Below are 24,435 nucleotides of genomic sequence, written 5' to 3' on the forward strand. Positions count from 1 at the left end.
CCCAGGTAGTGGACCTCACAGGGAACACAAACTTTTACGTGAATTCGCAAGATAAACGCTTTCTGCAGGCAGCACTCACCACTGATGAGAAGAATATTAAAGGCAACGAATAAAAAGCGAAATAACTTCATCGAACACTGCTTATGAACAGCCGGCAGTGCCTCAGTTTCGGTATGTGGTTTCTCAGGGTTAAGAGAAGGCGAATGCACTAAACAAAAGAACATCGGGAAACCAAGCACCAACTCATAACGAAAAGATTGCACAATATACTGCAAGTAAAATTTACAGAAGACGGATACTGAAGACGCCGCAGACAAAAGAATTATTCTATCCAGTAACGATTATCTAGGAAGCGTAAATTGCATGTGCTGCTCCACCACACAACTTCTTTTGATACTGTTTTACTTATTCTAAATTTTCATTGCCTGATCGTCTCTAGAATACTGTGTGGTATCACCTGGTTTCCAACAGCGATAGTAGTAAGTAAATCGACTACAAAGTCTTTCAAAGTAGGTCAGACACCAAAAAAAAAAAAAAAAAAAAAAACGGAGCTGCGCGTAGCTCATGTCATTCTGCTTTCAAACGTGAATCAGCGGCTGGGAGTAGTGGCGTACTCCTGTAATCCAAGCTACTGGGAGGCTGTTGTGTGGGAGAGATCTGGAAACAACTACAGATTCGGCCGTTCCATGAGCTCAGGAATGGCCGCGATGCCTTCATCGAGCTCTGCAGATCGACATATGACAGCGTGGAAATTTCGGCGAGCGGTGGCTAAGGGTTAAGAGAAGCCAAACGCACTAAACACAAGAAAGTCGGGAAACCGAAGCTCATAACGAAAAGATTGCGGAATGCAGTGCGGAAGCAAAACTTCGAGAAGACCAACTCTGAAGCCATCGGCGCGCTAGGAATTATTCCTCGCAAGAAGCGATCATGTAGGAAGCGCGAGTCGAGGGTGTCGCTCGACCACACAATAAATTTTTGCTTAAACCAAATTTGCAATACCGGTTCGACACTAGAATACTGCGCCTTGGTTCTTCGAAAAGCGATAGTAATAAGCACGTCGACTGCAGTGTCATTTAGGGTAGTGAGTCAGACATGGGGAGGATATAAGGCGGGTGGAATATGCAACGACAGGGGGGCATTGCAGGGCGGGCGCCGACTTCTTGCGCTGCGGCGCGCCGGTGCCGGCGGCGGCCTGGCTGGGCTGCTGGTGCCTCCATGTAGAGCTGCCGCCGAGCCCAGGCACCGTGCCGCTAACGAAGCGATTGCCTTTGGTGACATCTTTTGCAATAACGACTGCGCGAATCGACGGTATCTCGTAAGGAAAGAAAGAGCAGCAGCTGCCGCCGAGCCCAGGCGCCGTGCCTAACACGCAGAAGGTCCCCGGTTCGATTGCGGGCGGAAACCCGTTTTCGTCGCACTCAGCAAGACACTTGCTACGATCTCTGCTGTGACCATTTAAATCAACTTCAAACGTTCCACCAGCAGGGTGCACATGGCTCAAATGAAACATGAAACTGTTTCAGAACTGGTTGTCGGATTTTAGCGCTGACTTGGAGGCCTGGAAATGCGCGAAACAGCCGCCGCCATGCGATTTGTTACCACACCGTTGTACAAAACGCAAGAGCTCGTCCGGGATTTGAACCCTGTACCTCCTGCACCCGAAGCGGGAATCATACCGCTAGACCAACGAGCCTGTCCGTTCCGAAAACGCACTGCATGTGAATGACGCCACCTTTGATGGTCTCACCCTGTAGGGCTGCAGCTCACCCAGCGTTCTCCCTGTCTGTCGCGGTTGGATTGTTTTCATCGACGTCTTTTACTATAGGAACTTCACGAATCGGAGGGAGCTCGTAGCCGATGCCCTTGCTAACACAGAAGAAAAACTGTTGCTATTACGAGTCTCCGGGTGGTACACGAAACGAACCGTCGTTTCCGTGGTGTAGCGGTTATCACGTCTGCTTTACACGCAGAAGGTCCCCGGTTCGATCCCGGACGGGAACACAACAATTTTAATCTATATTTCGGATTTCATTTCCGAGATGACCTCACGTCCGCGTATGCAGAGACAAGCAATGCCGTATGCTAGACGGATAGGGCGTCATTTTACTGTCAAATACTGTTGCTCTCTTATTGCACCGGTATTTGGTAACTGAGAACGCCCCTAGCTCCATTATGGCTGGCAAAATTTATAATCCGGTTCTTCAGGGCTACTTCAAGTGCGCTTGCTACTGGCTTTCCTGAGCTCACCCTACTCGCCTTGTCACAGCTCTGTCAAAGTGTGATGCTAACTAATAATGAGAAACTCTTGGCCACTCTCAATCTTACATGCCACCACCCCTTTGTTGTTGCCGTCGTTAGTAAGATGAGGGTAGACTGTCGCACAATTAAGCTTAATCTCCACTCACGGTGCACATATTCCGCAAAGACAACCTTGTTTTCCGTTGCATGCAAAATTACCGTCTGCGTTTCTACCGAATTCCACCTACGTACTTTACTGGTGCCGCATTCTTGTTATATCCACGTGCTATAACAGGCGTCTACTCTTCATTGAGGAGCTGCAACCGGGGCTGAGTTCCACCTACTCTTCAGCACGGTCAAAATGGCAGGGCTCGTCCGGGATTTGAACCCGGGACCTCCTGCACCCAAAGCAGGAATCATACCCCTAGACCAACGAGCCACCTGCCTGGAGCAGTCAAGTTAATCCCAGGTAGTGGACCTCACAGGGAACACAAACTTTTACGTGAATTCGCAAGATAAACGCTTTCTGCAGGCAGCACTCACCACTGATGAGAAGAATATTAAAGGCAACGAATAAAAAGCGAAATAACTTCATCGAACACTGCTTATGAACAGCCGGCAGTGCCTCAGTTTCGGTATGTGGTTTCTCAGGGTTAAGAGAAGGCGAATGCACTAAACAAAAGAACATCGGGAAACCAAGCACCAACTCATAACGAAAAGATTGCACAATATACTGCAAGTAAAATTTACAGAAGACGGATACTGAAGACGCCGCAGACAAAAGAATTATTCTATCCAGTAACGATTATCTAGGAAGCGTAAATTGCATGTGCTGCTCCACCACACAACTTCTTTTGATACTGTTTTACTTATTCTAAATTTTCATTGCCTGATCGTCTCTAGAATACTGTGTGGTATCACCTGGTTTCCAACAGCGATAGTAGTAAGTAAATCGACTACAAAGTCTTTCAAAGTAGGTCAGACACCAAAAAAAAAAAAAAAAAAAAAACGGAGCTGCGCGTAGCTCATGTCATTCTGCTTTCAAACGTGAATCAGCGGCTGGGAGTAGTGGCGTACTCCTGTAATCCAAGCTACTGGGAGGCTGTTGTGTGGGAGAGATCTGGAAACAACTACAGATTCGGCCGTTCCATGAGCTCAGGAATGGCCGCGATGCCTTCATCGAGCTCTGCAGATCGACATATGACAGCGTGGAAATTTCGGCGAGCGGTGGCTAAGGGTTAAGAGAAGCCAAACGCACTAAACACAAGAAAGTCGGGAAACCGAAGCTCATAACGAAAAGATTGCGGAATGCAGTGCGGAAGCAAAACTTCGAGAAGACCAACTCTGAAGCCATCGGCGCGCTAGGAATTATTCCTCGCAAGAAGCGATCATGTAGGAAGCGCGAGTCGAGGGTGTCGCTCGACCACACAATAAATTTTTGCTTAAACCAAATTTGCAATACCGGTTCGACACTAGAATACTGCGCCTTGGTTCTTCGAAAAGCGATAGTAATAAGCACGTCGACTGCAGTGTCATTTAGGGTAGTGAGTCAGACATGGGGAGGATATAAGGCGGGTGGAATATGCAACGACAGGGGGCATTGCAGGGCGGGCGCCGACTTCTTGCGCTGCGGCGCGCCGGTGCCGGCGGCGGCCTGGCTGGGCTGCTGGTGCCTCCATGTAGAGCTGCCGCCGAGCCCAGGCACCGTGCCGCTAACGAAGCGATTGCCTTTGGTGACATCTTTTGCAATAACGACTGCGCGAATCGACGGTATCTCGTAAGGAAAGAAAGAGCAGCAGCTGCCGCCGAGCCCAGGCGCCGTGCCTAACACGCAGAAGGTCCCCGGTTCGATTGCGGGCGGAAACCCGTTTTCGTCGCACTCAGCAAGACACTTGCTACGATCTCTGCTGTGACCATTTAAATCAACTTCAAACGTTCCACCAGCAGGGTGCACATGGCTCAAATGAAACATGAAACTGTTTCAGAACTGGTTGTCGGATTTTAGCGCTGACTTGGAGGCCTGGAAATGCGCGAAACAGCCGCCGCCATGCGATTTGTTACCACACCGTTGTACAAAACGCAAGAGCTCGTCCGGGATTTGAACCCTGTACCTCCTGCACCCGAAGCGGGAATCATACCGCTAGACCAACGAGCCTGTCCGTTCCGAAAACGCACTGCATGTGAATGACGCCACCTTTGATGGTCTCACCCTGTAGGGCTGCAGCTCACCCAGCGTTCTCCCTGTCTGTCGCGGTTGGATTGTTTTCATCGACGTCTTTTACTATAGGAACTTCACGAATCGGAGGGAGCTCGTAGCCGATGCCCTTGCTAACACAGAAGAAAAACTGTTGCTATTACGAGTCTCCGGGTGGTACACGAAACGAACCGTCGTTTCCGTGGTGTAGCGGTTATCACGTCTGCTTTACACGCAGAAGGTCCCCGGTTCGATCCCGACGGGAACACAACAATTTTAATCTATATTTCGGATTTCATTTCCGAGATGACCTCACGTCCGCGTATGCAGAGACAAGCAATGCCGTATGCTAGACGGATAGGGCGTCATTTTACTGTCAAATACTGTTGCTCTCTTATTGCACCGGTATTTGGTAACTGAGAACGCCCCTAGCTCCATTATGGCTGGCAAAATTTATAATCCGGTTCTTCAGGGCTACTTCAAGTGCGCTTGCTACTGGCTTTCCTGAGCTCACCCTACTCGCCTTGTCACAGCTCTGTCAAAGTGTGATGCTAACTAATAATGAGAAACTCTTGGCCACTCTCAATCTTACATGCCACCACCCCTTTGTTGTTGCCGTCGTTAGTAAGATGAGGGTAGACTGTCGCACAATTAAGCTTAATCTCCACTCACGGTGCACATATTCCGCAAAGACAACCTTGTTTTCCGTTGCATGCAAAATTACCGTCTGCGTTTCTACCGAATTCCACCTACGTACTTTACTGGTGCCGCATTCTTGTTATATCCACGTGCTATAACAGGCGTCTACTCTTCATTGAGGAGCTGCAACCGGGGCTGAGTTCCACCTACTCTTCAGCACGGTCAAAATGGCAGGGCTCGTCCGGGATTTGAACCCGGGACCTCCTGCACCCAAAGCAGGAATCATACCCCTAGACCAACGAGCCACCTGCCTGGAGCAGTCAAGTTAATCCCAGGTAGTGGACCTCACAGGGAACACAAACTTTTACGTGAATTCGCAAGATAAACGCTTTCTGCAGGCAGCACTCACCACTGATGAGAAGAATATTAAAGGCAACGAATAAAAAGCGAAATAACTTCATCGAACACTGCTTATGAACAGCCGGCAGTGCCTCAGTTTCGGTATGTGGTTTCTCAGGGTTAAGAGAAGGCGAATGCACTAAACAAAAGAACATCGGGAAACCAAGCACCAACTCATAACGAAAAGATTGCACAATATACTGCAAGTAAAATTTACAGAAGACGGATACTGAAGACGCCGCAGACAAAAGAATTATTCTATCCAGTAACGATTATCTAGGAAGCGTAAATTGCATGTGCTGCTCCACCACACAACTTCTTTTGATACTGTTTTACTTATTCTAAATTTTCATTGCCTGATCGTCTCTAGAATACTGTGTGGTATCACCTGGTTTCCAACAGCGATAGTAGTAAGTAAATCGACTACAAAGTCTTTCAAAGTAGGTCAGACACCAAAAAAAAAAAAAAAAAAAAAAACGGAGCTGCGCGTAGCTCATGTCATTCTGCTTTCAAACGTGAATCAGCGGCTGGGAGTAGTGGCGTACTCCTGTAATCCAAGCTACTGGGAGGCTGTTGTGTGGGAGAGATCTGGAAACAACTACAGATTCGGCCGTTCCATGAGCTCAGGAATGGCCGCGATGCCTTCATCGAGCTCTGCAGATCGACATATGACAGCGTGGAAATTTCGGCGAGCGGTGGCTAAGGGTTAAGAGAAGCCAAACGCACTAAACACAAGAAAGTCGGGAAACCGAAGCTCATAACGAAAAGATTGCGGAATGCAGTGCGGAAGCAAAACTTCGAGAAGACCAACTCTGAAGCCATCGGCGCGCTAGGAATTATTCCTCGCAAGAAGCGATCATGTAGGAAGCGCGAGTCGAGGGTGTCGCTCGACCACACAATAAATTTTTGCTTAAACCAAATTTGCAATACCGGTTCGACACTAGAATACTGCGCCTTGGTTCTTCGAAAAGCGATAGTAATAAGCACGTCGACTGCAGTGTCATTTAGGGTAGTGAGTCAGACATGGGGAGGATATAAGGCGGGTGGAATATGCAACGACAGGGGGCATTGCAGGGCGGGCGCCGACTTCTTGCGCTGCGGCGCGCCGGTGCCGGCGGCGGCCTGGCTGGGCTGCTGGTGCCTCCATGTAGAGCTGCCGCCGAGCCCAGGCACCGTGCCGCTAACGAAGCGATTGCCTTTGGTGACATCTTTTGCAATAACGACTGCGCGAATCGACGGTATCTCGTAAGGAAAGAAAAGAGCAGCAGCTGCCGCCGAGCCCAGGCGCCGTGCCTAACACGCAGAAGGTCCCCGGTTCGATTGCGGGCGGAAACCCGTTTTCGTCGCACTCAGCAAGACACTTGCTACGATCTCTGCTGTGACCATTTAAATCAACTTCAAACGTTCCACCAGCAGGGTGCACATGGCTCAAATGAAACATGAAACTGTTTCAGAACTGGTTGTCGGATTTTAGCGCTGACTTGGAGGCCTGGAAATGCGCGAAACAGCCGCCGCCATGCGATTTGTTACCACACCGTTGTACAAAACGCAAGAGCTCGTCCGGGATTTGAACCCTGTACCTCCTGCACCCGAAGCGGGAATCATACCGCTAGACCAACGAGCCTGTCCGTTCCGAAAACGCACTGCATGTGAATGACGCCACCTTTGATGGTCTCACCCTGTAGGGCTGCAGCTCACCCAGCGTTCTCCCTGTCTGTCGCGGTTGGATTGTTTTCATCGACGTCTTTTACTATAGGAACTTCACGAATCGGAGGGAGCTCGTAGCCGATGCCCTTGCTAACACAGAAGAAAAACTGTTGCTATTACGAGTCTCCGGGTGGTACACGAAACGAACCGTCGTTTCCGTGGTGTAGCGGTTATCACGTCTGCTTTACACGCAGAAGGTCCCCGGTTCGATCCCGGACGGGAACACAACAATTTTAATCTATATTTCGGATTTCATTTCCGAGATGACCTCACGTCCGCGTATGCAGAGACAAGCAATGCCGTATGCTAGACGGATAGGGCGTCATTTTACTGTCAAATACTGTTGCTCTCTTATTGCACCGGTATTTGGTAACTGAGAACGCCCCTAGCTCCATTATGGCTGGCAAAATTTATAATCCGGTTCTTCAGGGCTACTTCAAGTGCGCTTGCTACTGGCTTTCCTGAGCTCACCCTACTCGCCTTGTCACAGCTCTGTCAAAGTGTGATGCTAACTAATAATGAGAAACTCTTGGCCACTCTCAATCTTACATGCCACCACCCCTTTGTTGTTGCCGTCGTTAGTAAGATGAGGGTAGACTGTCGCACAATTAAGCTTAATCTCCACTCACGGTGCACATATTCCGCAAAGACAACCTTGTTTTCCGTTGCATGCAAAATTACCGTCTGCGTTTCTACCGAATTCCACCTACGTACTTTACTGGTGCCGCATTCTTGTTATATCCACGTGCTATAACAGGCGTCTACTCTTCATTGAGGAGCTGCAACCGGGGCTGAGTTCCACCTACTCTTCAGCACGGTCAAAATGGCAGGGCTCGTCCGGGATTTGAACCCGGGACCTCCTGCACCCAAAGCAGGAATCATACCCCTAGACCAACGAGCCACCTGCCTGGAGCAGTCAAGTTAATCCCAGGTAGTGGACCTCACAGGGAACACAAACTTTTACGTGAATTCGCAAGATAAACGCTTTCTGCAGGCAGCACTCACCACTGATGAGAAGAATATTAAAGGCAACGAATAAAAAGCGAAATAACTTCATCGAACACTGCTTATGAACAGCCGGCAGTGCCTCAGTTTCGGTATGTGGTTTCTCAGGGTTAAGAGAAGGCGAATGCACTAAACAAAAGAACATCGGGAAACCAAGCACCAACTCATAACGAAAAGATTGCACAATATACTGCAAGTAAAATTTACAGAAGACGGATACTGAAGACGCCGCAGACAAAAGAATTATTCTATCCAGTAACGATTATCTAGGAAGCGTAAATTGCATGTGCTGCTCCACCACACAACTTCTTTTGATACTGTTTTACTTATTCTAAATTTTCATTGCCTGATCGTCTCTAGAATACTGTGTGGTATCACCTGGTTTCCAACAGCGATAGTAGTAAGTAAATCGACTACAAAGTCTTTCAAAGTAGGTCAGACACCAAAAAAAAAAAAAAAAAAAAAAACGGAGCTGCGCGTAGCTCATGTCATTCTGCTTTCAAACGTGAATCAGCGGCTGGGAGTAGTGGCGTACTCCTGTAATCCAAGCTACTGGGAGGCTGTTGTGTGGGAGAGATCTGGAAACAACTACAGATTCGGCCGTTCCATGAGCTCAGGAATGGCCGCGATGCCTTCATCGAGCTCTGCAGATCGACATATGACAGCGTGGAAATTTCGGCGAGCGGTGGCTAAGGGTTAAGAGAAGCCAAACGCACTAAACACAAGAAAGTCGGGAAACCGAAGCTCATAACGAAAAGATTGCGGAATGCAGTGCGGAAGCAAAACTTCGAGAAGACCAACTCTGAAGCCATCGGCGCGCTAGGAATTATTCCTCGCAAGAAGCGATCATGTAGGAAGCGCGAGTCGAGGGTGTCGCTCGACCACACAATAAATTTTTGCTTAAACCAAATTTGCAATACCGGTTCGACACTAGAATACTGCGCCTTGGTTCTTCGAAAAGCGATAGTAATAAGCACGTCGACTGCAGTGTCATTTAGGGTAGTGAGTCAGACATGGGGAGGATATAAGGCGGGTGGAATATGCAACGACAGGGGGCATTGCAGGGCGGGCGCCGACTTCTTGCGCTGCGGCGCGCCGGTGCCGGCGGCGGCCTGGCTGGGCTGCTGGTGCCTCCATGTAGAGCTGCCGCCGAGCCCAGGCACCGTGCCGCTAACGAAGCGATTGCCTTTGGTGACATCTTTTGCAATAACGACTGCGCGAATCGACGGTATCTCGTAAGGAAAGAAAGAGCAGCAGCTGCCGCCGAGCCCAGGCGCCGTGCCTAACACGCAGAAGGTCCCCGGTTCGATTGCGGGCGGAAACCCGTTTTCGTCGCACTCAGCAAGACACTTGCTACGATCTCTGCTGTGACCATTTAAATCAACTTCAAACGTTCCACCAGCAGGGTGCACATGGCTCAAATGAAACATGAAACTGTTTCAGAACTGGTTGTCGGATTTTAGCGCTGACTTGGAGGCCTGGAAATGCGCGAAACAGCCGCCGCCATGCGATTTGTTACCACACCGTTGTACAAAACGCAAGAGCTCGTCCGGGATTTGAACCCTGTACCTCCTGCACCCGAAGCGGGAATCATACCGCTAGACCAACGAGCCTGTCCGTTCCGAAAACGCACTGCATGTGAATGACGCCACCTTTGATGGTCTCACCCTGTAGGGCTGCAGCTCACCCAGCGTTCTCCCTGTCTGTCGCGGTTGGATTGTTTTCATCGACGTCTTTTACTATAGGAACTTCACGAATCGGAGGGAGCTCGTAGCCGATGCCCTTGCTAACACAGAAGAAAAACTGTTGCTATTACGAGTCTCCGGGTGGTACACGAAACGAACCGTCGTTTCCGTGGTGTAGCGGTTATCACGTCTGCTTTACACGCAGAAGGTCCCCGGTTCGATCCCGGACGGGAACACAACAATTTTAATCTATATTTCGGATTTCATTTCCGAGATGACCTCACGTCCGCGTATGCAGAGACAAGCAATGCCGTATGCTAGACGGATAGGGCGTCATTTTACTGTCAAATACTGTTGCTCTCTTATTGCACCGGTATTTGGTAACTGAGAACGCCCCTAGCTCCATTATGGCTGGCAAAATTTATAATCCGGTTCTTCAGGGCTACTTCAAGTGCGCTTGCTACTGGCTTTCCTGAGCTCACCCTACTCGCCTTGTCACAGCTCTGTCAAAGTGTGATGCTAACTAATAATGAGAAACTCTTGGCCACTCTCAATCTTACATGCCACCACCCCTTTGTTGTTGCCGTCGTTAGTAAGATGAGGGTAGACTGTCGCACAATTAAGCTTAATCTCCACTCACGGTGCACATATTCCGCAAAGACAACCTTGTTTTCCGTTGCATGCAAAATTACCGTCTGCGTTTCTACCGAATTCCACCTACGTACTTTACTGGTGCCGCATTCTTGTTATATCCACGTGCTATAACAGGCGTCTACTCTTCATTGAGGAGCTGCAACCGGGGCTGAGTTCCACCTACTCTTCAGCACGGTCAAAATGGCAGGGCTCGTCCGGGATTTGAACCCGGGACCTCCTGCACCCAAAGCAGGAATCATACCCCTAGACCAACGAGCCACCTGCCTGGAGCAGTCAAGTTAATCCCAGGTAGTGGACCTCACAGGGAACACAAACTTTTACGTGAATTCGCAAGATAAACGCTTTCTGCAGGCAGCACTCACCACTGATGAGAAGAATATTAAAGGCAACGAATAAAAAGCGAAATAACTTCATCGAACACTGCTTATGAACAGCCGGCAGTGCCTCAGTTTCGGTATGTGGTTTCTCAGGGTTAAGAGAAGGCGAATGCACTAAACAAAAGAACATCGGGAAACCAAGCACCAACTCATAACGAAAAGATTGCACAATATACTGCAAGTAAAATTTACAGAAGACGGATACTGAAGACGCCGCAGACAAAAGAATTATTCTATCCAGTAACGATTATCTAGGAAGCGTAAATTGCATGTGCTGCTCCACCACACAACTTCTTTTGATACTGTTTTACTTATTCTAAATTTTCATTGCCTGATCGTCTCTAGAATACTGTGTGGTATCACCTGGTTTCCAACAGCGATAGTAGTAAGTAAATCGACTACAAAGTCTTTCAAAGTAGGTCAGACACCAAAAAAAAAAAAAAAAAAAAAAACGGAGCTGCGCGTAGCTCATGTCATTCTGCTTTCAAACGTGAATCAGCGGCTGGGAGTAGTGGCGTACTCCTGTAATCCAAGCTACTGGGAGGCTGTTGTGTGGGAGAGATCTGGAAACAACTACAGATTCGGCCGTTCCATGAGCTCAGGAATGGCCGCGATGCCTTCATCGAGCTCTGCAGATCGACATATGACAGCGTGGAAATTTCGGCGAGCGGTGGCTAAGGGTTAAGAGAAGCCAAACGCACTAAACACAAGAAAGTCGGGAAACCGAAGCTCATAACGAAAAGATTGCGGAATGCAGTGCGGAAGCAAAACTTCGAGAAGACCAACTCTGAAGCCATCGGCGCGCTAGGAATTATTCCTCGCAAGAAGCGATCATGTAGGAAGCGCGAGTCGAGGGTGTCGCTCGACCACACAATAAATTTTTGCTTAAACCAAATTTGCAATACCGGTTCGACACTAGAATACTGCGCCTTGGTTCTTCGAAAAGCGATAGTAATAAGCACGTCGACTGCAGTGTCATTTAGGGTAGTGAGTCAGACATGGGGAGGATATAAGGCGGGTGGAATATGCAACGACAGGGGGCATTGCAGGGCGGGCGCCGACTTCTTGCGCTGCGGCGCGCCGGTGCCGGCGGCGGCCTGGCTGGGCTGCTGGTGCCTCCATGTAGAGCTGCCGCCGAGCCCAGGCACCGTGCCGCTAACGAAGCGATTGCCTTTGGTGACATCTTTTGCAATAACGACTGCGCGAATCGACGGTATCTCGTAAGGAAAGAAAGAGCAGCAGCTGCCGCCGAGCCCAGGCGCCGTGCCTAACACGCAGAAGGTCCCCGGTTCGATTGCGGGCGGAAACCCGTTTTCGTCGCACTCAGCAAGACACTTGCTACGATCTCTGCTGTGACCATTTAAATCAACTTCAAACGTTCCACCAGCAGGGTGCACATGGCTCAAATGAAACATGAAACTGTTTCAGAACTGGTTGTCGGATTTTAGCGCTGACTTGGAGGCCTGGAAATGCGCGAAACAGCCGCCGCCATGCGATTTGTTACCACACCGTTGTACAAAACGCAAGAGCTCGTCCGGGATTTGAACCCTGTACCTCCTGCACCCGAAGCGGGAATCATACCGCTAGACCAACGAGCCTGTCCGTTCCGAAAACGCACTGCATGTGAATGACGCCACCTTTGATGGTCTCACCCTGTAGGGCTGCAGCTCACCCAGCGTTCTCCCTGTCTGTCGCGGTTGGATTGTTTTCATCGACGTCTTTTACTATAGGAACTTCACGAATCGGAGGGAGCTCGTAGCCGATGCCCTTGCTAACACAGAAGAAAAACTGTTGCTATTACGAGTCTCCGGGTGGTACACGAAACGAACCGTCGTTTCCGTGGTGTAGCGGTTATCACGTCTGCTTTACACGCAGAAGGTCCCCGGTTCGATCCCGGACGGGAACACAACAATTTTAATCTATATTTCGGATTTCATTTCCGAGATGACCTCACGTCCGCGTATGCAGAGACAAGCAATGCCGTATGCTAGACGGATAGGGCGTCATTTTACTGTCAAATACTGTTGCTCTCTTATTGCACCGGTATTTGGTAACTGAGAACGCCCCTAGCTCCATTATGGCTGGCAAAATTTATAATCCGGTTCTTCAGGGCTACTTCAAGTGCGCTTGCTACTGGCTTTCCTGAGCTCACCCTACTCGCCTTGTCACAGCTCTGTCAAAGTGTGATGCTAACTAATAATGAGAAACTCTTGGCCACTCTCAATCTTACATGCCACCACCCCTTTGTTGTTGCCGTCGTTAGTAAGATGAGGGTAGACTGTCGCACAATTAAGCTTAATCTCCACTCACGGTGCACATATTCCGCAAAGACAACCTTGTTTTCCGTTGCATGCAAAATTACCGTCTGCGTTTCTACCGAATTCCACCTACGTACTTTACTGGTGCCGCATTCTTGTTATATCCACGTGCTATAACAGGCGTCTACTCTTCATTGAGGAGCTGCAACCGGGGCTGAGTTCCACCTACTCTTCAGCACGGTCAAAATGGCAGGGCTCGTCCGGGATTTGAACCCGGGACCTCCTGCACCCAAAGCAGGAATCATACCCCTAGACCAACGAGCCACCTGCCTGGAGCAGTCAAGTTAATCCCAGGTAGTGGACCTCACAGGGAACACAAACTTTTACGTGAATTCGCAAGATAAACGCTTTCTGCAGGCAGCACTCACCACTGATGAGAAGAATATTAAAGGCAACGAATAAAAAGCGAAATAACTTCATCGAACACTGCTTATGAACAGCCGGCAGTGCCTCAGTTTCGGTATGTGGTTTCTCAGGGTTAAGAGAAGGCGAATGCACTAAACAAAAGAACATCGGGAAACCAAGCACCAACTCATAACGAAAAGATTGCACAATATACTGCAAGTAAAATTTACAGAAGACGGATACTGAAGACGCCGCAGACAAAAGAATTATTCTATCCAGTAACGATTATCTAGGAAGCGTAAATTGCATGTGCTGCTCCACCACACAACTTCTTTTGATACTGTTTTACTTATTCTAAATTTTCATTGCCTGATCGTCTCTAGAATACTGTGTGGTATCACCTGGTTTCCAACAGCGATAGTAGTAAGTAAATCGACTACAAAGTCTTTCAAAGTAGGTCAGACACCAAAAAAAAAAAAAAAAAAAAAAACGGAGCTGCGCGTAGCTCATGTCATTCTGCTTTCAAACGTGAATCAGCGGCTGGGAGTAGTGGCGTACTCCTGTAATCCAAGCTACTGGGAGGCTGTTGTGTGGGAGAGATCTGGAAACAACTACAGATTCGGCCGTTCCATGAGCTCAGGAATGGCCGCGATGCCTTCATCGAGCTCTGCAGATCGACATATGACAGCGTGGAAATTTCGGCGAGCGGTGGCTAAGGGTTAAGAGAAGCCAAACGCACTAAACACAAGAAAGTCGGGAAACCGAAGCTCATAACGAAAAGATTGCGGAATGCAGTGCGGAAGCAAAACTTCGAGAAGACCAACTCTGAAGCCATCGGCGCGCTAGGAATTATTCCTCGCAAGAAGCGATCATGTAGGAAGCGCGAGTCGAGGGTGTCGCTCGACCACACAATAAATTTTTGCTTAAACCAAATTTGCAATACCGGTTCGACACTAGAATACTGCGCCTTGGTTCTTCGAAAAGCGATAGTAATAAGCACGTCGACTGCAGTGTCATTTAGGGTAGTGAGTCAGACATGGGGAGGATATAAGGCGGGTGGAATATGCAACGACAGGGGGCATTGCAGGGCGGGCGCCGACTTCTTGCGCTGCGGCGCGCCGGTGCCGGCGGCGGCCTGGCTGGGCTGCTGGTGCCTCCATGTAGAGCTGCCGCCGAGCCCAGGCACCGTGCCGCTAACGAAGCGATTGCCTTTGGTGACATCTTTTGCAATAACGACTGCGCGAATCGACGGTATCTCGTAAGGAAAGAAAGAGCAGCAGCTGCCGCCGAGCCCAGGCGCCGTGCCTAACACGCAGAAGGTCCCCGGTTCGATTGCGGGCGGAAACCCGTTTTCGTCGCACTCAGCAAGACACTTGCTACGATCTCTGCTGTGACCATTTAAATCAACTTCAAACGTTCCACCAGCAGGGTGCACATGGCTCAAATGAAACATGAAACTGTTTCAGAACTGGTTGTCGGATTTTAGCGCTGACTTGGAGGCCTGGAAATGCGCGAAACAGCCGCCGCCATGCGATTTGTTACCACACCGTTGTACAAAACGCAAGAGCTCGTCCGGGATTTGAACCCTGTACCTCCTGCACCCGAAGCGGGAATCATACCGCTAGACCAACGAGCCTGTCCGTTCCGAAAACGCACTGCATGTGAATGACGCCACCTTTGATGGTCTCACCCTGTAGGGCTGCAGCTCACCCAGCGTTCTCCCTGTCTGTCGCGGTTGGATTGTTTTCATCGACGTCTTTTACTATAGGAACTTCACGAATCGGAGGGAGCTCGTAGCCGATGCCCTTGCTAACACAGAAGAAAAACTGTTGCTATTACGAGTCTCCGGGTGGTACACGAAACGAACCGTCGTTTCCGTGGTGTAGCGGTTATCACGTCTGCTTTACACGCAGAAGGTCCCCGGTTCGATCCCGGACGGGAACACAACAATTTTAATCTATATTTCGGATTTCATTTCCGAGATGACCTCACGTCCGCGTATGCAGAGACAAGCAATGCCGTATGCTAGACGGATAGGGCGTCATTTTACTGTCAAATACTGTTGCTCTCTTATTGCACCGGTATTTGGTAACTGAGAACGCCCCTAGCTCCATTATGGCTGGCAAAATTTATAATCCGGTTCTTCAGGGCTACTTCAAGTGCGCTTGCTACTGGCTTTCCTGAGCTCACCCTACTCGCCTTGTCACAGCTCTGTCAAAGTGTGATGCTAACTAATAATGAGAAACTCTTGGCCACTCTCAATCTTACATGCCACCACCCCTTTGTTGTTGCCGTCGTTAGTAAGATGAGGGTAGACTGTCGCACAATTAAGCTTAATCTCCACTCACGGTGCACATATTCCGCAAAGACAACCTTGTTTTCCGTTGCATGCAAAATTACCGTCTGCGTTTCTACCGAATTCCACCTACGTACTTTACTGGTGCCGCATTCTTGTTATATCCACGTGCTATAACAGGCGTCTACTCTTCATTGAGGAGCTGCAACCGGGGCTGAGTTCCACCTACTCTTCAGCACGGTCAAAATGGCAGGGCTCGTCCGGGATTTGAACCCGGGACCTCCTGCACCCAAAGCAGGAATCATACCCCTAGACCAACGAGCCACCTGCCTGGAGCAGTCAAGTTAATCCCAGGTAGTGGACCTCACAGGGAACACAAACTTTTACGTGAATTCGCAAGATAAACGCTTTCTGCAGGCAGCACTCACCACTGATGAGAAGAATATTAAAGGCAACGAATAAAAAGCGAAATAACTTCATCGAACACTGCTTATGAACAGCCGGCAGTGCCTCAGTTTCGGTATGTGGTTTCTCAGGGTTAAGAGAAGGCGAATGCACTAAACAAAAGAACATCGGGAAACCAAGCACCAACTCATAACGAAAAGATTGCACAATATACTGCAAGTAAAATTTACAGAAGACGGATACTGAAGACGCCGCAGACAAAAGAATTATTCTATCCAGTAACGATTATCTAGGAAGCGTAAATTGCATGTGCTGCTCCACCACACAACTTCTTTTGATACTGTTTTACTTATTCTAAATTTTCATTGCCTGATCGTCTCTAGAATACTGTGTGGTATCACCTGGTTTCCAACAGCGATAGTAGTAAGTAAATCGACTACAAAGTCTTTCAAAGTAGGTCAGACACCAAAAAAAAAAAAAAAAAAAAAAAACGGAGCTGCGCGTAGCTCATGTCATTCTGCTTTCAAACGTGAATCAGCGGCTGGGAGTAGTGGCGTACTCCTGTAATCCAAGCTACTGGGAGGCTGTTGTGTGGGAGAGATCTGGAAACAACTACAGATTCGGCCGTTCCATGAGCTCAGGAATGGCCGCGATGCCTTCATCGAGCTCTGCAGATCGACATATGACAGCGTGGAAATTTCGGCGAGCGGTGGCTAAGGGTTAAGAGAAGCCAAACGCACTAAACACAAGAAAGTCGGGAAACCGAAGCTCATAACGAAAAGATTGCGGAATGCAGTGCGGAAGCAAAACTTCGAGAAGACCAACTCTGAAGCCATCGGCGCGCTAGGAATTATTCCTCGCAAGAAGCGATCATGTAGGAAGCGCGAGTCGAGGGTGTCGCTCGACCACACAATAAATTTTTGCTTAAACCAAATTTGCAATACCGGTTCGACACTAGAATACTGCGCCTTGGTTCTTCGAAAAGCGATAGTAATAAGCACGTCGACTGCAGTGTCATTTAGGGTAGTGAGTCAGACATGGGGAGGATATAAGGCGGGTGGAATATGCAACGACAGGGGGCATTGCAGGGCGGGCGCCGACTTCTTGCGCTGCGGCGCGCCGGTGCCGGCGGCGGCCTGGCGGGGCTGCTGGTGCCTCCATGTAGAGCTGCCGCCGAGCCCAGGCACCGTGCCGCTAACGAAGCGATTGCCTTTGGTGACATCTTTTGCAATAACGACTGCGCGAATCGACGGTATCTCGTAAGGAAAGAAAGAGCAGCAGCTGCCGCCGAGCCCAGGCGCCGTGCCTAACACGCAGAAGGTCCCCGGTTCGATTGCGGGCGGAAACCCGTTTTCGTCGCACTCAGCAAGACACTTGCTACGATCTCTGCTGTGACCATTTAAATCAACTTCAAACGTTCCACCAGCAGGGTGCACATGGCTCAAATGAAACATGAAACTGTTTCAGAACTGGTTGTCGGATTTTAGCGCTGACTTGGAGGCCTGGAAATGCGCGAAACAGCCGCCGCCATGCGATTTGTTACCACACCGTTGTACAAAACGCAAGAGCTCGTCCGGGATTTGAACCCTGTACCTCCTGCACCCGAAGCGGGAATCATACCGCTAGACCAACGAGCCTGTCCGTTCCGAAAACGCACTGCATGTGAATGACGCCACCTTTGATGGTCTCACCCTGTAGGGCTGCAGCTCACCCAGCGTTCTCCCTGTCTGTCGCGGTTGGATTGTTTTCATCGACGTCTTTTACTATAGGAACTTCACGAATCGGAGGGAGCTCGTAGCCGATGCCCTTGCTAACACAGAAGAAAAACTGTTGCTATTACGAGTCTCCGGGTGGTACACGAAACGAACCGTCGTTTCCGTGGTGTAGCGGTTATCACGTCTGCTTTACACGCAGAAGGTCCCCGGTTCGATCCCGGACGGGAACACAACAATTTTAATCTATATTTCGGATTTCATTTCCGAGATGACCTCACGTCCGCGTATGCAGAGACAAGCAATGCCGTATGCTAGACGGATAGGGCGTCATTTTACTGTCAAATACTGTTGCTCTCTTATTGCACCGGTATTTGGTAACTGAGAACGCCCCTAGCTCCATTATGGCTGGCAAAATTTATAATCCGGTTCTTCAGGGCTACTTCAAGTGCGCTTGCTACTGGCTTTCCTGAGCTCACCCTACTCGCCTTGTCACAGCTCTGTCAAAGTGTGATGCTAACTAATAATGAGAAACTCTTGGCCACTCTCAATCTTACATGCCACCACCCCTTTGTTGTTGCCGTCGTTAGTAAGATGAGGGTAGACTGTCGCACAATTAAGCTTAATCTCCACTCACGGTGCACATATTCCGCAAAGACAACCTTGTTTTCCGTTGCATGCAAAATTACCGTCTGCGTTTCTACCGAATTCCACCTACGTACTTTACTGGTGCCGCATTCTTGTTATATCCACGTGCTATAACAGGCGTCTACTCTTCATTGAGGAGCTGCAACCGGGGCTGAGTTCCACCTACTCTTCAGCACGGTCAAAATGGCAGGGCTCGTCCGGGATTTGAACCCGGGACCTCCTGCACCCAAAGCAGGAATCATACCCCTAGACCAACGAGCCACCTGCCTGGAGCAGTCAAGTTAATCCCAGGTAGTGGACCTCACAGGGAACACAAACTTTTACGTGAATTCGCAAGATAAACGCTTTCTGCAGGCAGCACTCACCACTGATGAGAAGAATATTAAAGGCAACGAATAAAAAGCGAAATAACTTCATCGAACACTGCTTATGAACAGCCGGCAGTGCCTCAGTTTCGGTATGTGGTTTCTCAGGGTTAAGAGAAGGCGAATGCACTAAACAAAAGAACATCGGGAAACCAAGCACCAACTCATAACGAAAAGATTGCACAATATACTGCAAGTAAAATTTACAGAAGACGGATACTGAAGACGCCGCAGACAAAAGAATTATTCTATCCAGTAACGATTATCTAGGAAGCGTAAATTGCATGTGCTGCTCCACCACACAACTTCTTTTGATACTGTTTTACTTATTCTAAATTTTCATTGCCTGATCGTCTCTAGAATACTGTGTGGTATCACCTGGTTTCCAACAGCGATAGTAGTAAGTAAATCGACTACAAAGTCTTTCAAAGTAGGTCAGACACCAAAAAAAAAAAAAAAAAAAAAAAACGGAGCTGCGCGTAGCTCATGTCATTCTGCTTTCAAACGTGAATCAGCGGCTGGGAGTAGTGGCGTACTCCTGTAATCCAAGCTACTGGGAGGCTGTTGTGTGGGAGAGATCTGGAAACAACTACAGATTCGGCCGTTCCATGAGCTCAGGAATGGCCGCGATGCCTTCATCGAGCTCTGCAGATCGACATATGACAGCGTGGAAATTTCGGCGAGCGGTGGCTAAGGGTTAAGAGAAGCCAAACGCACTAAACACAAGAAAGTCGGGAAACCGAAGCTCATAACGAAAAGATTGCGGAATGCAGTGCGGAAGCAAAACTTCGAGAAGACCAACTCTGAAGCCATCGGCGCGCTAGGAATTATTCCTCGCAAGAAGCGATCATGTAGGAAGCGCGAGTCGAGGGTGTCGCTCGACCACACAATAAATTTTTGCTTAAACCAAATTTGCAATACCGGTTCGACACTAGAATACTGCGCCTTGGTTCTTCGAAAAGCGATAGTAATAAGCACGTCGACTGCAGTGTCATTTAGGGTAGTGAGTCAGACATGGGGAGGATATAAGGCGGGTGGAATATGCAACGACAGGGGGCATTGCAGGGCGGGCGCCGACTTCTTGCGCTGCGGCGCGCCGGTGCCGGCGGCGGCCTGGCGGGGCTGCTGGTGCCTCCATGTAGAGCTGCCGCCGAGCCCAGGCACCGTGCCGCTAACGAAGCGATTGCCTTTGGTGACATCTTTTGCAATAACGACTGCGCGAATCGACGGTATCTCGTAAGGAAAGAAAGAGCAGCAGCTGCCGCCGAGCCCAGGCGCCGTGCCTAACACGCAGAAGGTCCCCGGTTCGATTGCGGGCGGAAACCCGTTTTCGTCGCACTCAGCAAGACACTTGCTACGATCTCTGCTGTGACCATTTAAATCAACTTCAAACGTTCCACCAGCAGGGTGCACATGGCTCAAATGAAACATGAAACTGTTTCAGAACTGGTTGTCGGATTTTAGCGCTGACTTGGAGGCCTGGAAATGCGCGAAACAGCCGCCGCCATGCGATTTGTTACCACACCGTTGTACAAAACGCAAGAGCTCGTCCGGGATTTGAACCCTGTACCTCCTGCACCCGAAGCGGGAATCATACCGCTAGACCAACGAGCCTGTCCGTTCCGAAAACGCACTGCATGTGAATGACGCCACCTTTGATGGTCTCACCCTGTAGGGCTGCAGCTCACCCAGCGTTCTCCCTGTCTGTCGCGGTTGGATTGTTTTCATCGACGTCTTTTACTATAGGAACTTCACGAATCGGAGGGAGCTCGTAGCCGATGCCCTTGCTAACACAGAAGAAAAACTGTTGCTATTACGAGTCTCCGGGTGGTACACGAAACGAACCGTCGTTTCCGTGGTGTAGCGGTTATCACGTCTGCTTTACACGCAGAAGGTCCCCGGTTCGATCCCGGACGGGAACACAACAATTTTAATCTATATTTCGGATTTCATTTCCGAGATGACCTCACGTCCGCGTATGCAGAGACAAGCAATGCCGTATGCTAGACGGATAGGGCGTCATTTTACTGTCAAATACTGTTGCTCTCTTATTGCACCGGTATTTGGTAACTGAGAACGCCCCTAGCTCCATTATGGCTGGCAAAATTTATAATCCGGTTCTTCAGGGCTACTTCAAGTGCGCTTGCTACTGGCTTTCCTGAGCTCACCCTACTCGCCTTGTCACAGCTCTGTCAAAGTGTGATGCTAACTAATAATGAGAAACTCTTGGCCACTCTCAATCTTACATGCCACCACCCCTTTGTTGTTGCCGTCGTTAGTAAGATGAGGGTAGACTGTCGCACAATTAAGCTTAATCTCCACTCACGGTGCACATATTCCGCAAAGACAACCTTGTTTTCCGTTGCATGCAAAATTACCGTCTGCGTTTCTACCGAATTCCACCTACGTACTTTACTGGTGCCGCATTCTTGTTATATCCACGTGCTATAACAGGCGTCTACTCTTCATTGAGGAGCTGCAACCGGGGCTGAGTTCCACCTACTCTTCAGCACGGTCAAAATGGCAGGGCTCGTCCGGGATTTGAACCCGGGACCTCCTGCACCCAAAGCAGGAATCATACCCCTAGACCAACGAGCCACCTGCCTGGAGCAGTCAAGTTAATCCCAGGTAGTGGACCTCACAGGGAACACAAACTTTTACGTGAATTCGCAAGATAAACGCTTTCTGCAGGCAGCACTCACCACTGATGAGAAGAATATTAAAGGCAACGAATAAAAAGCGAAATAACTTCATCGAACACTGCTTATGAACAGCCGGCAGTGCCTCAGTTTCGGTATGTGGTTTCTCAGGGTTAAGAGAAGGCGAATGCACTAAACAAAAGAACATCGGGAAACCAAGCACCAACTCATAACGAAAAGATTGCACAATATACTGCAAGTAAAATTTACAGAAGACGGATACTGAAGACGCCGCAGACAAAAGAATTATTCTATCCAGTAACGATTATCTAGGAAGCGTAAATTGCATGTGCTGCTCCACCACACAACTTCTTTTGATACTGTTTTACTTATTCTAAATTTTCATTGCCTGATCGTCTCTAGAATACTGTGTGGTATCACCTGGTTTCCAACAGCGATAGTAGTAAGTAAATCGACTACAAAGTCTTTCAAAGTAGGTCAGACACCAAAAAAAAAAAAAAAAAAAAAAACGGAGCTGCGCGTAGCTCATGTCATTCTGCTTTCAAACGTGAATCAGCGGCTGGGAGTAGTGGCGTACTCCTGTAATCCAAGCTACTGGGAGGCTGTTGTGTGGGAGAGATCTGGAAACAACTACAGATTCGGCCGTTCCATGAGCTCAGGAATGGCCGCGATGCCTTCATCGAGCTCTGCAGATCGACATATGACAGCGTGGAAATTTCGGCGAGCGGTGGCTAAGGGTTAAGAGAAGCCAAACGCACTAAACACAAGAAAGTCGGGAAACCGAAGCTCATAACGAAAAGATTGCGGAATGCAGTGCGGAAGCAAAACTTCGAGAAGACCAACTCTGAAGCCATCGGCGCGCTAGGAATTATTCCTCGCAAGAAGCGATCATGTAGGAAGCGCGAGTCGAGGGTGTCGCTCGACCACACAATAAATTTTTGCTTAAACCAAATTTGCAATACCGGTTCGACACTAGAATACTGCGCCTTGGTTCTTCGAAAAGCGATAGTAATAAGCACGTCGACTGCAGTGTCATTTAGGGTAGTGAGTCAGACATGGGGAGGATATAAGGCGGGTGGAATATGCAACGACAGGGGGCATTGCAGGGCGGGCGCCGACTTCTTGCGCTGCGGCGCGCCGGTGCCGGCGGCGGCCTGGCTGGGCTGCTGGTGCCTCCATGTAGAGCTGCCGCCGAGCCCAGGCACCGTGCCGCTAACGAAGCGATTGCCTTTGGTGACATCTTTTGCAATAACGACTGCGCGAATCGACGGTATCTCGTAAGGAAAGAAAGAGCAGCAGCTGCCGCCGAGCCCAGGCGCCGTGCCTAACACGCAGAAGGTCCCCGGTTCGATTGCGGGCGGAAACCCGTTTTCGTCGCACTCAGCAAGACACTTGCTACGATCTCTGCTGTGACCATTTAAATCAACTTCAAACGTTCCACCAGCAGGGTGCACATGGCTCAAATGAAACATGAAACTGTTTCAGAACTGGTTGTCGGATTTTAGCGCTGACTTGGAGGCCTGGAAATGCGCGAAACAGCCGCCGCCATGCGATTTGTTACCACACCGTTGTACAAAACGCAAGAGCTCGTCCGGGATTTGAACCCTGTACCTCCTGCACCCGAAGCGGGAATCATACCGCTAGACCAACGAGCCTGTCCGTTCCGAAAACGCACTGCATGTGAATGACGCCACCTTTGATGGTCTCACCCTGTAGGGCTGCAGCTCACCCAGCGTTCTCCCTGTCTGTCGCGGTTGGATTGTTTTCATCGACGTCTTTTACTATAGGAACTTCACGAATCGGAGGGAGCTCGTAGCCGATGCCCTTGCTAACACAGAAGAAAAACTGTTGCTATTACGAGTCTCCGGGTGGTACACGAAACGAACCGTCGTTTCCGTGGTGTAGCGGTTATCACGTCTGCTTTACACGCAGAAGGTCCCCGGTTCGATCCCGGACGGGAACACAACAATTTTAATCTATATTTCGGATTTCATTTCCGAGATGACCTCACGTCCGCGTATGCAGAGACAAGCAATGCCGTATGCTAGACGGATAGGGCGTCATTTTACTGTCAAATACTGTTGCTCTCTTATTGCACCGGTATTTGGTAACTGAGAACGCCCCTAGCTCCATTATGGCTGGCAAAATTTATAATCCGGTTCTTCAGGGCTACTTCAAGTGCGCTTGCTACTGGCTTTCCTGAGCTCACCCTACTCGCCTTGTCACAGCTCTGTCAAAGTGTGATGCTAACTAATAATGAGAAACTCTTGGCCACTCTCAATCTTACATGCCACCACCCCTTTGTTGTTGCCGTCGTTAGTAAGATGAGGGTAGACTGTCGCACAATTAAGCTTAATCTCCACTCACGGTGCACATATTCCGCAAAGACAACCTTGTTTTCCGTTGCATGCAAAATTACCGTCTGCGTTTCTACCGAATTCCACCTACGTACTTTACTGGTGCCGCATTCTTGTTATATCCACGTGCTATAACAGGCGTCTACTCTTCATTGAGGAGCTGCAACCGGGGCTGAGTTCCACCTACTCTTCAGCACGGTCAAAATGGCAGGGCTCGTCCGGGATTTGAACCCGGGACCTCCTGCACCCAAAGCAGGAATCATACCCCTAGACCAACGAGCCACCTGCCTGGAGCAGTCAAGTTAATCCCAGGTAGTGGACCTCACAGGGAACACAAACTTTTACGTGAATTCGCAAGATAAACGCTTTCTGCAGGCAGCACTCACCACTGATGAGAAGAATATTAAAGGCAACGAATAAAAAGCGAAATA

At 49.3% G+C, this 24,435-nt stretch overlaps 18 non-coding genes across 18 annotated transcripts; 9 read left to right on the forward strand and 9 right to left on the reverse strand.

The window, feature by feature from the left end:
• Nucleotides 1-1,928: 1,928 nt before the first annotated feature.
• Nucleotides 1,929-2,001, forward strand: Trnav-uac (transfer RNA valine (anticodon UAC)). The gene has a single exon. It is a non-coding gene; the product is annotated as a tRNA-Val (tRNA).
• A 604-nt stretch (nucleotides 2,002-2,605) lies between these two features.
• Nucleotides 2,606-2,677, reverse strand: Trnap-ugg (transfer RNA proline (anticodon UGG)). The gene has a single exon. It is a non-coding gene; the product is annotated as a tRNA-Pro (tRNA).
• A 1,951-nt stretch (nucleotides 2,678-4,628) lies between these two features.
• Nucleotides 4,629-4,700, forward strand: Trnav-uac (transfer RNA valine (anticodon UAC)). The gene has a single exon. It is a non-coding gene; the product is annotated as a tRNA-Val (tRNA).
• A 604-nt stretch (nucleotides 4,701-5,304) lies between these two features.
• Trnap-ugg (transfer RNA proline (anticodon UGG)) lies at nucleotides 5,305-5,376 on the reverse strand. Its single transcript has one exon. It is a non-coding gene; the product is annotated as a tRNA-Pro (tRNA).
• A 1,953-nt stretch (nucleotides 5,377-7,329) lies between these two features.
• Nucleotides 7,330-7,402, forward strand: Trnav-uac (transfer RNA valine (anticodon UAC)). The gene has a single exon. It is a non-coding gene; the product is annotated as a tRNA-Val (tRNA).
• A 604-nt stretch (nucleotides 7,403-8,006) lies between these two features.
• Nucleotides 8,007-8,078, reverse strand: Trnap-ugg (transfer RNA proline (anticodon UGG)). Its single transcript has one exon. It is a non-coding gene; the product is annotated as a tRNA-Pro (tRNA).
• Nucleotides 8,079-10,030: 1,952 nt separating this feature from the next.
• On the forward strand, nucleotides 10,031-10,103 carry Trnav-uac (transfer RNA valine (anticodon UAC)). Its single transcript has one exon. It is a non-coding gene; the product is annotated as a tRNA-Val (tRNA).
• A 604-nt stretch (nucleotides 10,104-10,707) lies between these two features.
• Trnap-ugg (transfer RNA proline (anticodon UGG)) lies at nucleotides 10,708-10,779 on the reverse strand. Its single transcript has one exon. It is a non-coding gene; the product is annotated as a tRNA-Pro (tRNA).
• A 1,952-nt stretch (nucleotides 10,780-12,731) lies between these two features.
• Nucleotides 12,732-12,804, forward strand: Trnav-uac (transfer RNA valine (anticodon UAC)). The gene has a single exon. It is a non-coding gene; the product is annotated as a tRNA-Val (tRNA).
• A 604-nt stretch (nucleotides 12,805-13,408) lies between these two features.
• Nucleotides 13,409-13,480, reverse strand: Trnap-ugg (transfer RNA proline (anticodon UGG)). The gene has a single exon. It is a non-coding gene; the product is annotated as a tRNA-Pro (tRNA).
• A 1,952-nt stretch (nucleotides 13,481-15,432) lies between these two features.
• Nucleotides 15,433-15,505, forward strand: Trnav-uac (transfer RNA valine (anticodon UAC)). Its single transcript has one exon. It is a non-coding gene; the product is annotated as a tRNA-Val (tRNA).
• Nucleotides 15,506-16,109: 604 nt separating this feature from the next.
• On the reverse strand, nucleotides 16,110-16,181 carry Trnap-ugg (transfer RNA proline (anticodon UGG)). Its single transcript has one exon. It is a non-coding gene; the product is annotated as a tRNA-Pro (tRNA).
• Nucleotides 16,182-18,134: 1,953 nt separating this feature from the next.
• Nucleotides 18,135-18,207, forward strand: Trnav-uac (transfer RNA valine (anticodon UAC)). The gene has a single exon. It is a non-coding gene; the product is annotated as a tRNA-Val (tRNA).
• A 604-nt stretch (nucleotides 18,208-18,811) lies between these two features.
• Nucleotides 18,812-18,883, reverse strand: Trnap-ugg (transfer RNA proline (anticodon UGG)). The gene has a single exon. It is a non-coding gene; the product is annotated as a tRNA-Pro (tRNA).
• A 1,953-nt stretch (nucleotides 18,884-20,836) lies between these two features.
• Trnav-uac (transfer RNA valine (anticodon UAC)) lies at nucleotides 20,837-20,909 on the forward strand. Its single transcript has one exon. It is a non-coding gene; the product is annotated as a tRNA-Val (tRNA).
• A 604-nt stretch (nucleotides 20,910-21,513) lies between these two features.
• On the reverse strand, nucleotides 21,514-21,585 carry Trnap-ugg (transfer RNA proline (anticodon UGG)). Its single transcript has one exon. It is a non-coding gene; the product is annotated as a tRNA-Pro (tRNA).
• Nucleotides 21,586-23,537: 1,952 nt separating this feature from the next.
• On the forward strand, nucleotides 23,538-23,610 carry Trnav-uac (transfer RNA valine (anticodon UAC)). Its single transcript has one exon. It is a non-coding gene; the product is annotated as a tRNA-Val (tRNA).
• Nucleotides 23,611-24,214: 604 nt separating this feature from the next.
• Nucleotides 24,215-24,286, reverse strand: Trnap-ugg (transfer RNA proline (anticodon UGG)). Its single transcript has one exon. It is a non-coding gene; the product is annotated as a tRNA-Pro (tRNA).
• Nucleotides 24,287-24,435: the final 149 nt, after the last annotated feature.

This window comes from Schistocerca cancellata, unplaced genomic scaffold (assembly GCF_023864275.1).
Source record: "Schistocerca cancellata isolate TAMUIC-IGC-003103 unplaced genomic scaffold, iqSchCanc2.1 HiC_scaffold_53, whole genome shotgun sequence".
NCBI lineage: Eukaryota > Metazoa > Arthropoda > Insecta > Orthoptera > Acrididae > Schistocerca > Schistocerca cancellata.